Consider the following 12275-nt stretch of genomic DNA (forward strand, 5'->3'; position numbering starts at 1 on the left):
AGGTGGAATCATAACAGGAAACCCACTGTCAGATTCCCAAGCCCGAGCTTATTGGGCAAGCACCCTGAACCTTCAAGTCTGTTGGTAAAAATCAAAACTAAGGTACATATATAAACCACCTTGCCTAGCACCTGGCATGTATGATGTGGTTACTGTTCATACAACTATTAATCTCACACTCGACTTTATAAGGTCATTAGCCACTTCCCCCTCATCTCCCTACCCTGAGATTTATCTTAGTTGGTTCAACATCTTCTTTGCCCTATAAAGAAGCTTTGTAAACTCCTCAAACCCTGCGACTTCATCATGCTCACCTTCCTTATGAGTTTTTTAAAGATGTTGATGGATTACTGCAACTTTTTTCTAGGGAATTCCACTCTGAATCTTTTTCTGTGCATATCTCAGAAAATTCTGAAAAATTTCTGGTATACTCAGCCTTTTTCTAGTATATGTAAATAATACTACTGTGATCTTAAAATATGGCCCTCATTCTATGGTGACTCTAGTTTGCTCTGTTTTGATGGTAAGTTCCTGTACTTTCCCTGGATACACCTTCTCCGTGTCCTCAACAGGCCTCTCTTCCTCTGTTTGACCTTTAACTCTTAGAATTTCCACACCAATCCTCCTCACACTGTGAGGAGTTGGGATATGATATCTTGTCAAACACTTAATGAAGTTCTTAAATACTATTTCCTAAATTGCTAAATATCCAGAATGGATCAATTCCAATATTTTTCTTACTAACATGTTGCTATAATAGTATCTATACTTTCCTATAAATATACACCAAAAATCCACATAAAATATATTTTATTAGCATATCCAATAAAACAAAGAGATACATTTATAGTATGAATAATTTTACTAAAAATAAATGTCCTATTATAAGAATCACATAAAGAAACAAAACTGCCTTTAAATTTTGTCATACTTACACAAAAGACACATACATACTAAGACACTGAGATCAACAAGAGGAACTCCGTTCATTTTTGTCATGTTTGTATTTTGAATTTCAAATGACTGATACCACATAGAAACTGAAGGATCGGGGATTTTAAAATATACTCCATGTCATATATGTTGTGACTCAATAACATTCAATACAAATTTGCAATACAGAATCCTTCAGGTGGGTCACTGTGTTAATATTTTACCAGACTGATAGTCCCGTTAAAAAAAAAAATCATTATAATAGTTGGAGAGTTTTGTTAGTTTGGTAAAAAAAAGTAATTGCGGTTTAAAAGGTTAAAAATAAATGCAAAAACCAAAATTACATTTGCATCAACCTAATAAAATTCAAATCTGAATTCCCATAAGAGTATAAAATTTTTTGTTACGTTTCCTTCATCTGTCTCAAATGTTGTTATTGGTTCACATGATATGTGCATGAAGGATGGCAGGGTTTCTACCAGCCTGGACCATGGCTACCGAAAATAGCATCATAATAACCACAGAGTTAGGACTGAGATTAAGTCCTACCTGAACAATGACTCTTTTATTGCTAACACTCATTCTTGGTTGTAAATAGTTACACTCAGTCCTTAACAGAAAAGAGCTAGGAATTCAGAAATGGACGCCTTAAGGTTCTTAAATTTTGGGTTACACACTTCGTAGCATTATATGGATGAAGTCATGAATGTTTGCATTGCAAATGTTGAAAAAACTGACCAAAGTGATTTGGCTATTAAACATGGAGAAAAGAGAAAAGAAGAATGTAGACTTAAATGGTTTCACTTATTTTATAGATTAAAAAATATCTTTGCAATTGCTAGTGACATTTGTTTCCAAAGAGCAACCCAATTTCTGATTTCTGCACGCTTGGTTGGGCTGTCTTTTATTACTGTTTCTCAGTGGTCCACAGTCATCTTTCATGGTGTGAAATGGTTCCTCAGTATTCTTAATGTGTTTCTTCTGCATCCCTTATGTACAGTCATATCATTTAATTTTTATATACAATAAATGCTAGAGTGCTCATTACACAGCTCTCACATCTTTCAGGGCCATTAAGAACTCTACTCTTTTTAAGGTAATTTTTATACTACTGTTGTTAAAGCCATGAAATTTGAACCTCGGAGCTCCAATTTGCCACTTACCAGCTTTGTAAAACGTGAAGTAATCATTGATCTCTCCGAATCTCAGTTTCTTCAGCTGTCAAATTGGAATCATAATGACATCTCCCTTACTTATCCAACCTCCACCAGTAACTAGTTGTTTGTTTTGGGCATATTACTTAACCTCTCTGTGCCTCCATTTCCTCTTTTACAAAGTAAGCGTAATAATATCACCCACCTTGTGAGATTGTTTAAGGAGTAAATGAGATAACACATACCAAATGTATAAAAGAGGTACATGATAATTGTTCAAAAAATATCAACTATTATTATCGTTGAAAAGATAAAATGAACTGTGTGCAGCACGACAGAGTGGAAAGAGGAAGGGTTTCAGAGTTCAACAAACTTGGGTTCAAATCATGCCCTGCCACTTATCAGCTGTGACATCTCACGTAAGTTACTCTATCTCTCTAAGCCTTCGTTACCTCAATTGTAAAATTCAAAATTATGATTAACCACAGCATGCATAAAGAATAGATTGAGGGGCGGATGGGTGGCTCAGTTGGTTAGAGCACGAGCTCTGGGAAACGGGGCTGCCAGTTCGATTCCCACATGGGCCAGCGAGCTGCGCCCTCCACAACTAGAATGAAGTCAATGAGCTGGCGCTCAGCTCCCAGGTGGCCAGATGGCTCAGTTGGTTGGAGCGGGGGCTCTCTCAACTACAACGTTGCCAGTTGGACTCCTCGACTCCCACAAGGGATGGTGGGCTGTGCCTCCTGCAACTAACAACAGCAACTGGACCTGGACTTGGAGCTGAGTTGCACCCTCCACAACTAAGATTGAAAGGACAACAACTTGAATTGGAAAAAAGTCCCAGAAGTACACAGTGATCCCCAATAAAGTCCTGTTCCCCTTCCCCAATCAAAAAAAAAAAAAAAAAAAAAAATCTTAAAAAAAAAAAAGAAAGCATAGATTGAGTATTTTAGATATAGTAGTTACTACGCATATTCAGTGAAAGTAACTTGCAAAACAAAATCATTACTCAAATAGTACTCATAAGAGACTAGTAAACAGAGATATGTGAAGTTCCTATGTCAAGACTTACCAGGAATAGTAAGAGGAAAGAATATGCTAAAAAAAAAAAAAAAAAAAAAAAAAAAAAAAAAAACAGGAAAAGCAACAACAATGGTGAAATAACACAAGTCTATGATCATAACAAAATAATGCCTATCAGCAAAATTCACAAATGAAGAGAGAGGTCACTGGACTCATAGCTATAATACAATCTTCTGCTTGGTAGGTTTGTCAAATAGTAACTGGTAAATTATACCTTGATTCTTAGAAAATCAGACTTAGTCAATGGGTAGCCCTTGCCATAATCATAACAAACATATTCATTTAGCTATCTTGAGCTAAAAAGGGATATATATATATATATATATATATATATATATATATATATATATATATATAACATAAGGTAATTCCAAAAAGTCAAGAGAGTAACTTCTTATTGGCCTGGTCTGACACGCTAGGCTAGGATGGGGATTACATAGTGAGATATTCAGTCCTGTTTGCTGTAGTAAAGTTGGTAGAAGTAGAATCTCACTTTAAAATGGCACATCAGTCAGTCTATGATGAAATTCATGGTGACAGGAAAACTACTCATAGTCATTACCATTGTTGCTATTATTAAAATCAATGTCCAGTATTCATTGTCACACATTGTTCTAAAACTGTTTTTATACCTTAAAAAACAGGAAGTAGGGAAAATACAAAAATATGTTCAATTTATTGAACAAAAATAAGCGTGAAGGGTTCTTTTGTTCTATTACATGTGGTATGTATCTTATTTAATGTTTTATATGCAGTATGAGGAGAAATGAGGCAAAATATTATAACTGTTAGGCAAGTATAGTCAACATATATGGCTAGAATGTCTAACCATAGCTATCATGCCCTGAGTTGCTCTAACAATTGAAAGTTATATTATGCCTAACTGATGTGTTACTTTTGTTCCTGATTCTAGAACAAATCCCATTCCTGGAACATTAAGTCAGACTGAATGTGGGGTACATGTCTTCTTTGCTCCCCTCTGCTGCTTCGACAGCATCCACCCTCTGTCCTCCATTCCATTTCCCCCTAACTTTGATTCTCGTTTCTTCAGACTGTTCCACTGTAATGGTTAATTTGGTAATATGGTTAAACAATAATGGTCAATTTGGTTAATTCAGACTGCACCACTATGACGTGTCAACTTGGCTAGGCCATGGTACCTAGATGTTTGGTCAAACACCAGTCTAGATGTTGCTATGTAGGTATTTTTTAGATGAGGTTAATGTTTAAATTGGTAGATTCTGAACAAAGCAGATTACTCTCCCTAATGTAGGTGGGCCTCATCCAATCAGTTGAAGGCCTTAAGAGCAATGATAAGATTTCTCTAGGAAGAGGGAATTCTGCTTTTGCATTGCCTTTGCACTCAAACTGCAATCAACTCTCCCTGGGTCTCCAGCCTGCCAGCCTACCCCGCAGTCTCAGACTTTTCGACATTCCAGCCCTACAATCACATGAGCCAATACCTTAAAGTAAAATTAATCTGTCTGTCTCTCTCTCTTCCTATTGTATAATTTCATATATATGTTCTGTTTCTGTGGAAAACTGTGAATGATACACCCAACTTGGGACATATGATTAGGTCACATTTAATTTTGTTTAAAACCAATCAATTCAGATCTATATTTCCATTTCTCTCAATAATGCATTTACTTCCTCAATAGAAGGTCTCTTTCCCAACCACAAGATAAGTCAAAATCTACAATAGACTGAGAAATTGAGTTATCCCACATCACTCAGCTGATGGTCATGCTTTCTGTTTCACTGAGAAAAGCAACCAGAAGAGAACTTCCCCAACCTCCTACCACCACAACTTATCCACCTACCTGCTATTGATCCATATACTCTGCCTTCCTCCCTGTGTACTCCTGTCTGAGATCAATTCCTCCACTTATCCACTGATCTCATCCCCTCTCACCTACTCCAAAAATTCTCTCTTGCCTCATCAAGTTCCCCCCTCTCTTTTGGCTCAATGGCAATAGCATACAAATATGCTGTCATTTCTTCCATCTTAAAAAATAACTTTTCCTTGTTCTGTCTCAGCTGCCACCATGGCACCTGTGAAAAAGCTTGTGGCTAAGCGGGGCAAAAAAAAAAAGGCAGCGCGTTCTGAAGTTTACCCTTGACTGCACCCACCCAGTAGAAGATGGAATCCTGGATGCTGCCAATTTTGAGCAGTTTCTTGAGGAGCGAATCAAAGTGAATGGAAAAGCTGGGAATCTCAGTGGAGGGGTTGTAACCATTGAAAGAAGCAAGAGCAAGATCATCGCAACTTCTGAGGTGCCTTTTTCCAAAGGTATTTGAAATATCTCACCAAAAAGTATTTGAAGAATGATCTACGGGATTGGTTGCGTGTAGTTGCTAACAGCAAAGAAAGTTACGAATCGTGTTACTTCCAGATTAACCAGGAAGAAGAAGTGGAGGAAGATGAGGATTAAAACTCTGGAATGTTTCGTATGGATTCTTGAATAAAATTTAGGAACCAAATAAATAAATTAGTTTCAAAAAACTCTTTACTTCCACAACCCTTTTCAGCTAACATCTCAATTCTCTGTTCCTCTTTACAACAAAGCTCTTCAAAAGAGTTGGCTATACTTGCTGTCTCCAATTCCTTTTCTTCTATTCTTTTTTGATCCACTCCCTTCTGCTTTTTGCCCCCTTCACTCCATTGAATCTAATCTTGCCCAGGTCACCACAGACCTCCATGTGTAAATCTAATGGTCAATATTCAGTCCTCATTTTACTTGACTTACCAGCAGCTTAAGTCACAATTAATTGTTCTTTCCAACTCAAAACACTTTCTCTTGGTTTTCAGGATACCAACATCCTCCTAGTCTTCTTCCGTTGACTGCTCCTCAGTTATTTTTTTTTTTCTGATTCCTCCTCTTCTGCAAAATGAGATGGGCCCCAAGGCCAAGAGCCATGCTCTTCCTCATCTGTCCTCACTTTCTTGGTGATTTCATTCAGCCTCGTAACCCACAAGTTTGTAATCCAGCCTTTTCCCTTCTTCCCTCAGATATCCACACGACTCACTCTTACCTCTTCTCAGTCTTGACTTAAATGTCACCTTCTGACTAGGGCTTTCACTATATAAAACTGAACATTCCTCTCCTCACTGTCCCCCCACCCCACCCCCAGCTCTGGCAACCCTTCTCTCTCCCTTCTCTCTCTCTCTCTCCTACTTTATTATTCTTTATAACATTGAGCATGCTCTCACATCCCACACTTATTTCTTTTGTTGTGTGTCCTCTTCCACTAAAAGTTGCCATCCATAACAACAAGGATTGGGTTCTCATTGTCTGCTGCTTTATGCCCAGAGCCTAAAAGCTTGACACGTTGTAGTTGCTCAGTGTGCTTGCTGAATAGTGGTCTTGCATAGCTTTCCTACACATTGGGGGTCTTCGAAATCTGTTACTAGATTTACTTGATTCTGAACGTGCTCCTGCTACTTTACTACTTAATTGCCTGTCATGTGGATCATACCAATTATGTACCCTTTTCTGCATAAATGGGCTCTTCTGAACATTTTATTAACAGTACTCATCTCTGCCTTAATGTGAGAGCTATTGATCTGTTTAAAGCACACCTAGGTGGCCAGCGTGGCTGGCTGGAGCAGATCAAGCCAGGAAGACAATGATCAGAATGGTAACCAAGGGGAATAGAAGGAAGAGGCAGCTTATAAACTTGTAAGGACTTTAGCTTTTTCTCAGAGTAAACTGGGAAGCCCTTGAACATTTTGAGTAGGTGTAACCTGATCTAACATATTTTTAAAAATTCACTCTGCCTGCTGGTTGAAAATAAATCACATTCAAAGTCTTTTTATTTTTTTGTACCTCATTTGCAAAATCAGTAAGCTAGATTACATAGAACCTTTTCGGTTGCATCAATTTTTAAGAAATCATAAAAATATGAGTAGAAAAACATTTTTTTTAATCCTTGGTGCTGTTAAATGTTTTGTGATGGACAACAAACAATACATCTGTTGCTTAATGTGACACTATTTTTAAACAAATGCTTGGCAACAGTTAATGCATGATGAAGTAGGCTGCTCATCAAAGTGCCCTTCAAATTTTCAGATTCTCTCATTTTCCATGGCCTCAAAGATATTTTCACATGTCCCCGCTAAATCTTGGCTTGAATAGCTCCTGATAGGAAAAATGGCAGAGATTCAGCAGATACAAGATTTACTGTGTCTCAAACTGGGACAAAGCTAATCAAGTCTTGGTCCAAGAAACTGAACTACAATGTATTGAGATGTGTTGCTTTCCTGATAACATTTTTTAAAAAATGCAAATGCTACTGGCCTAACCAGACCAAGCTACCTCAGATATTGAAGATTTTTCTGCATTTGATTGATTTCCAGTGTAAGAAGAGGCCATGCGTTAGTCAGAATCTCCACAGAAACAGAACCAGTAGGATGGATAGATGATAAGTAAGTAGGTAGATAGATAGGTGTAGAGATATAGAGCTATAGATATAGCTATTTTAAGGAAATGTTTCATGTGATTGTGGGGGATGACAAGCACAAAATTTGTAGAGCAGGTCTCCAAGCTGAAAATTCAGGTAAGAGTTGAAGCTGCAGTTCAAATTCTACAGGAAAACAGGATGAAACCTCAGGCAGTGTTTCTATATTGCAGTCTTGAGGAGAATTCCTTGCTCAGGAAACCTCAGTCTTTTCCCTTAAGGATTTCAACTGACTGGGTAAGGCCCACCCACATCTGCTTTCCTCAAAGTCTACTGATTTAAATGTTAATTACATACAAAAAAAAAAAAAAAAAAAGCCCTCACAGCAATATGTGAGCTGGTGTTTGACCAAATATTTTGGCACTGTAACTAACTGAGCCAAATTGACAATCAACAGTAACCATCTTACCATGTTAACCTTCAGTTTGAAGTTCCCTCACCTGGTGAAGTCTCAGTAAACCCTGAACTGAATAATATTAGTTCTTGACCAGTACAGATTATCCCACTCATCTGAAATTTTGCATGCTATTCCAAGTATATTATTCTTCACTTTGCTCTTTTTGCTGGAAACAAAAGCAAGAGCCATCATTCATAATTCTATTATTAAATCCACACATGACAGCAATCAGTAGTTTAATGAGGAAAGAAAGGGCAACTTTTCTCCTATTTCTCCATCCCTGTGATGCTAATATAAGTTATATTGAAGAACTATTAGGGCAAAATCCCTAGATTAAGTTCATCTGTTAAACCTGAAAATTAACCGGGTAACCCAAAAAAGTGTTCTAAATGAAGTTGATCTGCCATGGTAGAAGTGACTAAATGCATTTTAATTGGACGTGAAGCCCTCTTCTCCTCACAGCTGGAACCAGTGAACTTCCACATATTACAGCTCCTTAGAAAAATTCTTAAGAGTAATTTAGGGGTTGTATCCTAGTATCGTGGAACACACCATTTGTCTACTTTGCTTCTGTTAGCTTCCACCCTGTGCTCTGGGAACCTCTCTTGCTCTAGAGCTGCAAATATGCATCTTGAAATCCAGTCTAATTCAAGGCTGATTGTCTACTTTTAGCCTAACTGGCATCCCAGCTAGGTATCTTTCTGGGATTATCTTGCTCTTGTGACACTTCCCTTCCAGAAGGGAACATGAATAATTAAGGTGCAAGTTACCTGCTCAGGATCTACTGACTTCTTGGATTTCCCAGTCCCAACTGCTGGCCTCCCAATAACAGCCATGTGTTGTCCATCTATTGGGGTACCCCTGCTGCCTCAGCCCTTCCCGTGGAGGCTACATTTTTCTTTCAGGCATGACATTTTCTCTGTTGCTCTTCCCTTCATATACCATGCTTTTTCCATGAGATTGGGCTTCCATTCTGGAAGCCCATCCCTTTTCACTCCCCCACCTCTACCCAAATGTATAGGTCTACTTCAAGGACCCTATTTCTCCCAGAATACCTGTCCTGCAGCAGCATTCATAGAGTATGGTTACCCTTGTATAAATGGGCCTGGGTTTTCTCACCTATAAAATTAGGATATTGGACTAGAGATGACCCTTTCAGCTCTGACAGTCTTATGAGTCTATAAATGCTTCTTCTATTTAATGGTCCTTGACAGCAACTCAGGAAAAAGAACACCAGGTCCTGAGTGTCATGCAGGGAGTCACTCAGGGTCTCTGGTCCCACTCTCCACATAAGAACGCAGGATGTGGCTAGGCCAAAAAGGAACACCCACGGAGCCATAAGTAGGAGAGTCACACCACTATAGTCTCACTGGAGGCTGGATTCACATGACATGTGACCTGCTGTCCACTTTTCTGCCTGCCAACTGACCCCTTGCTAGCTGCAATCCGCTCTTGCTAGCTCAGCCACCATCTTCTTGCTAGCCCCCATTTTCTGCTAGCGTAGCCACAGCAGTTATATTAGTGGCCAATGGCTCACTGGTTACACCTGATGGCCATCTGATCACAGCTGATGGCCATCCAATCACAGTTGATGGCCATTTACGACCTGAGCCAGCACCTTTGCACGTGAAGCCGAGAGCCTGGAAACTGCACTCCTGGCTCTCTCCCCACACTGAGTAAATTATTTCTTATGCCTAGCCCGCTTTTCTGATGATTAGTTTCTCACCATTCTTTTGGAGCAATGCTTCTATTTCTTAGACAGTACTTGTCGTGCGGGGGACCCTGCTCGCTGCGCCATTTGTCATGCAGGGCGGACTGCGGGGTCTCTGCTCCCGCTCCCCATACAAGAACGCAGGATATGGTGAGGCCAAAAAGGAACACCCACGGAGCCATAGGTAGGGGAGTCATACCACTATATTCTCTCTGGCGGCACTATACTCTCACTGGAGGCTGGATCCACACTGTCCGCAAACCGCCATCCATGCTTGCCAGCCCAGCCACCATCTTCTTGCTAGCCCCCATTCTTCTCTCTTCTCTCTGCTAGCGTAGCCACAGCAGTTATATTAGTGGCCAATGGCTCACTGGTTACAGCTAACGGCCAACTAGCCACAGCTGATGGCCATGCAATCACAGTTGATGGCCATTTACTACCTGAGCCAGGCACCTGTCTATGTGAGGCTGAGAGCCTGGAAACTGCTTTCTGGGGCTCTGCCCCCACAGTACTTTTGCTTAAATACTCTAGTTATCAGTTCACCTAATTATTCTGGTCAGACCATTAGGAATGTGCCAAATATTTTTTTCCTGCATTTCTCACACAAGACAAATTGAAGTTAAATAGAAAACATTACTAACCTACTGCTTCCTGCCCCTCAGCAGCGTGTTGGTGAGCTTTCTGGGCAGCACCCATACAAGCCTCTGGTACTGGGCCTTTGCTAGTGAGGAGATGTTTGGGTTTGTCCATGTCCTCCCCTTTTAGTACAAGAATATTTTTATACAATGCATTTATTAGGAACCTTGTTCCCTGAGGCTTAAATGTAAATAGAGGATTAAGAACATAACTAATTTACATGAGATACAAACATATCCATGAAAGTATAACACATTTTATATGATTACTGAGCAAACATTAACACAGGTTTTCACTGTCTACAATAGGCAAATCCTTTCATCATTTACCTTTACTTTTAGAAATAAAATTCATAACAATAAAATTTTTCACTCACTGAGCTACTCTTTTTTTTTTCCAAACAACTTCAGCTGAGACCATTTCAGGAAGCCCAGTATCTATACTGCATACATAAACTGAATCTTAAAAAATGATTAATGAGATTGTTTCCCTTTCCTAAACTGAATTAAATTGAAAGCATGATCAAGTTACTTGGCTATACAGAAGTCAATCATTAATATTGCTTTAAAAAAATTCAATGGGAAACAGCTGATTCAGTGGACATGGATATATGGCCTCTGTAGAGTTGAACTTGTCTGTCCCAAACCACATTTGAAGTTATTCCAATAGCTCTGAGCAAAATAGTGGCAGAGTAACTGGCATTAAACAAGATAAAAGATATGTGTTCCTTGGCTATTATGTTAGCAACTAAGTACATTGAAATACTATCAGCCAAAAATATAATTTCCAAAAAGAATATTACTAATAGAATAAATGTTTGTGACCTTTACATCTTCTAAAGGTTTAGTATGGTCTTAGGAGGAAAAAATAGGAATTTTTGCATTGCCATAGCTTCTATCTCAGGCAAAGATTGCCCTGTGGTCAGAGCTCACCTTAGGGGAGCATTGGGAAAATCTTCCTGGCCCCAGGTCTCTCCCTTATCTATAGACATTCCCCCTGAAACATCCACTTAAGGATGTTTAATATTTTCTCCCCTGTACTCCTGGAAGAGAAACCATATTTGGCTTCAAGATAAATTCACTTGTAATTTTCTTTCTTGAGAAGCATTTCTGATGGAAGAAAGATGAGGGTGAGAAGGTATGAACATGTCAGAAGTCTGAAGTCAACGCATGAGAATGTAAGCAAGGCTGGGGAGGAGAGAGGGAAATAGAAAAGGAAATACTGAGTGGTAAAACCAAACTTTATGTACTTCAATGTCATGTCCAGGGTCCATGCTGAACTTAGAAATTCTTAACTTTAAGTTCAAACAGGATAATGTCGTGATCTAACAGGCTGAGGGGAAAAAAAAGCACGGTAAAATGCCTGAGGAAATAAACTATACAGATCACCAGAATTCAGCTTTAAACTAAATTAAAGGCCCAACAGATATCTGCAGAAGCCTTCAGATAAGCATATCAGATGTATGTGTAGCCAAATGTATTACTTCCTTTTCACATCTTGACCTTTTATTACTTGATCTCTCTTTAGCACTGACACTCATTACATTACCTCCTTTCTTAAAATTCTCTTTGCTGGAGTTCTGTGATACCAGGCTTTTCTGCATCGCCTCCTACCCACTGGTCATTTCTTTTCACTCTTATTGGTTCCTCTTCGTCTACCACCTCAACTCCAGTATTTTTCTTATTCTTTAAGAGACAATTCATCCTCTCCAAAGAAATCTTATCAATGCCAGTAATTTTCTACCTTGAGCCCATTTTTCTCCTCTAGGATATACGACTTGTCCTACTGCCTATTAGACTTCTCCACCTGAACGTGCTGCTCAAAGTTTAGCCCATCATTTTCTCTGTCTACAGTAGTCCCCGTTTATCCACAGGGGATACAGTCCAAGAGCCCTCCCCCA

The 12275-nt window shown here is 39.1% G+C and overlaps 1 pseudogene; it reads left to right on the top strand.

Annotated features, from left to right (window-relative positions):
• Positions 1-5218: 5218 nt before the first annotated feature.
• Positions 5219-5605, top strand: LOC109457595 (large ribosomal subunit protein eL22 pseudogene; annotated as a pseudogene).
• The last annotated feature ends 6670 nt before the right edge of the window (positions 5606-12275 follow it).

Source organism: Rhinolophus sinicus, chromosome 6 (genome assembly GCF_057876585.1).
Source record: "Rhinolophus sinicus isolate RSI-liver-muscle chromosome 6, RSI-T2T, whole genome shotgun sequence".
NCBI lineage: Eukaryota > Metazoa > Chordata > Mammalia > Chiroptera > Rhinolophidae > Rhinolophus > Rhinolophus sinicus.